Below are 3,555 nucleotides of genomic sequence, written 5' to 3'. Positions count from 1 at the left end.
AGCTAGTGTTTGTTTCCCATTCATAAACACAGTTGAATCACACGCAGTTTCTGGTCCTATGAGCAAGAGTTGTTTTCTGGTAATGAAAGTAACTATTGTACTCCCCTTGCCATACACAGTGCAAATACAAATTACGTCTCTACACAGCAAGTACAGTGTATTGAACTGAAGAGAAGCTACTCTTCTTGTTAGTTTCCTAAGCAGAGTTGAACTAGATATGGCCCATGTGTAGGAAGCACAGTTCTTTTCCTCTGAGCAAGCTGAATGTTCTGGCCCAATAGGAAACACATGAGAGGAGAAGAGCGCTGTTTTCTCAAAGTAGAGGGTCTTTCTTGTAAGCTGAGCTAGTGTTTGTTTCCCATTCATAAACGGAGTTGAATCACGTGCAATTTCTGGTCCTATGAGCAAGAGTTGTTTTCTGGTAAGGAAAGTCACTATTGCGCTCCGATTGCCATACACAGGGCATATAGCACTCGTGCCTGTTCCCAGCAAGTATATTGTATTTGACTGAAGAGAAGCTGTTGTTCTTTTCAGTTTCCTAAGCAGATTTGAACTAGATATGGACCGTGTGTGTAGGAAGTACATTTCTTTTGTTTTGTGCAAGCTCACTGTTCTGGTCCTATAGTAAATACAGTAGAATAGAAGAGTGTTCTTTTCTCAAAAGCAGAGTGTGTTACTTTTAAACCGAGCTAGTGTTTGTTTCCCATTCATAAACGGACTTGAATCACGTAAAGTTTTTCGTCCCACGACCAAAGTTGTTATATGGTAATGAAAGTAACTATTGTGCTCCCTTTGCCGTACACAGTGCAAATATCACTCGCGTCTGTTCCCTGTAAGTACAGTGCATTGGACTGAGAGAAGTTACTGTTCTTGTCAGTTTCCTAAGCAGAGTTGAAATAGATATGGCCTGTGTGTGTAGGAAGCATGGTTCTCTGGTTCTGAGCAAGCTCACTCTTCTGGCCCAAAAGGAAAAACAGTAGAGTAGAAAAGTACTCTTTTCTCAAAAGCAGAGTGTGTTTCTTTTAAGGCGAGCTAGTGTTTGTTTCCCATTCATAAACAAAGTTGAATCACGTGCGTTTTCTGTTCCTGGGAGCAAGAGTCGTATTTTGTTAAGGAAAGTCACTATTGCGCTCCCATTGCCATACACAGTGCAAATCGCCCTCGCGTATGTTCCCAGCAAGTACAGTGTATTGTACTGAAGAGAAGCTACTGTTCTTGTCAGTTTTCTAAGCAGAGTTGAACTAGATATGGCCATTGTTTGTAGGTAGCACAGTTCTTTTCTTCTGAGCAAGCTCACTCTTCTGGCCTATAGGAAACACTTTGGAGTAGCAGAGTCATTTTTCTCAAAAGCAGAGTGTGTTTCTTGTAAGACGAGCTAGTATTTGTTTCCCATTCATAAACGGAGTTAAATCACCAGCAGTTTATGGTCCTATGAGCAAGAGTTGTTTTCTGGTAAGGAAATTCACTATTGCGCTCCCATTGCCATACACAGTGGAAAGAGCACTAACGCCTCTTCCCAGCAACTACAGTGTAATGGACTGAAGAGAAGCTACTGTTTTGTGAGTTTTCTCAGCAGAGTTGAACTTGATATGGCCCGTGTGTAGGAAGCACAGTTCTTTTGTTCTGAGAAAGCTCACTCTTCTGGTGCTATAGGAAACACAGTAGAGTAGAAGTGTGTTCTTTTCTCAAAAGCAGAGTGTGTTTCTTGTAAGCCAAGCTAGTGTTTATTTCCCAATCATAAATGGAGTTGAATCACATGCAGTTTCTGGTCTTATTAGCAAGAGTTGTTTTCTGGTAAGAAAAGTCACTATTGTGCTCTCATTGCTTTACACATGTCAAATTGCACTCACGTCTGTTCCCAGCAAGTACAATGTATTGAACTGAAGAGAAGTTACTGTTCTTGTCAGTTTCTTAAGCAGAGTTGAACTAGATGTGGCCTGTGTGTGTAGGTAGCCCAGTTCTTGCCCAGGTAGCAAGTTCACTGTTCTGGCCCTGTATCAAACACAGTAGAGTAAAAGAGTGCTCTTTTCACAAAAGCAGAGTGTGTTTCTTGTAAGGCGAGCTAATGTTTGTTTCCCATTCATAAACGGAGTTAATTCAGGTGCGGTTTCTGGTCCTATCCGCAAGAGTTGTTTTCTGCTAAGGAAATTCACTAGTGCACTCCCTTTACCATACACAGTGCAAATAGCACTCTCGTCTCTTCCAAACAAGTACAGTATATTGGACTAAAGAGAAGCTACTGTTCTTGTCAGTTTCCTAAGCAGCATTGAATTAGATATGACCTGTGTGTGTAGGAAGCACAATTCTTTTGTTCTGAGGAAGCTCACTCTTTTGGCACTATAGGAAACACAATAGCGTAGAAGAGTGCTCTTTTCTCAAAAGTAGATTATGTTTCTTGAAAGGCGAGCAAGTGTTTGCTTCCCATTTATAAATGGAGTTGAATCACATGCAGTTTCTGATCCTAGGAGTAAGAGTTGTTTTCTGGTAAAGAAAGTCACTTTTGTGCTCCCAGTGCCGTACACAGTGCAAATAGCTCTCGCGTCTGTTCCCAGCAAGTACAGTGTATTGTACTGAAGAGTAGCTACTGTTCTAGGTAGTTTCCTAAGAGTTAAACTAGATATGGCCCGTGTGTGTAGGAAGCACAGTTCTCTTTTTCTGAGCAAGCTCACTCTTCTAGCCCCATAAGAAACACAGTAGAGTAGAAGAGAGCTCTCTTCTCAAAGCATAGTATGTTTCTTGTAAGGCGAGCTGGTGTTTGTTTCCCATTTATAAATTGAGTTAAATCAGGTGTAGTTTCTGGTCCTACAAGCATGAGATGTTTTCTGTTAAAAAAAAGTCACTGTTGTGCTCCCATTTCCATAAACAGTGTAAATAGCACTCGTGTCTGTTCCCAGCAAGTACAGTGTATTGGACGGAAGAAAAACTGCTGTTCTTCTCAGTTTCCTCTGCACAGTTGAACAAGATATGGCCCATGTGTGTAGGAAGCACAGTTCTTTTGTTGGGAGCAAGCTCTCTCTTCTGTCTGTAAAGGAAACACAGTAGCATAGAAGAGTGCTCTTTTCTAAAAAGCAGACTGTGTTTCTTGAAAGGCAAGCTTGTGTTCTTTTCCCAATTTATAAACGGAGTTGAATCACATGCAGTTACAGGTCCTACGAGCAAGGGTTCTTTTCTGGTAAGGAAAGTCACTGGTGCAACCCTATTGCCAAACACAGTGCAAATAGCACTCGTGTCTGTTCCAAGGAATTACAGTGTATTGGACTGAAGAGAAGCTACTGTTCTTTTCAGTATCCTAAGCAGAATTTAACTAGGTATGGCACGTGTGTGCAGGAAGCACAGTTCTTTTGTTCTGAGCAAGCTCTCTGTTCTGCCCCTTTAGGAAACAAAGTATAGAAGAAGAGTGCTCTTTCTCAAAAGCAGAGTGTGTTTGTTGTAAGGCGAGCTCGTGTTTGTTTCCCATTCATAAACGGAGTTGAATCACATACAGTTTCTGGTCCTAAGAGCAAGACTTGTTTTGTGGTAAGGAGTGTCACTATTGAGCACTCATTGCTATACACA

This window comes from Peromyscus eremicus, unplaced genomic scaffold, assembly GCF_949786415.1.
Source record: "Peromyscus eremicus unplaced genomic scaffold, PerEre_H2_v1 PerEre#2#unplaced_32, whole genome shotgun sequence".
NCBI classification, from domain to species: Eukaryota; Metazoa; Chordata; class Mammalia; order Rodentia; family Cricetidae; genus Peromyscus; species Peromyscus eremicus.
The sequence above is the reverse complement of the archived record's forward strand: the minus strand, read 5'-3'. Positions refer to the sequence as shown.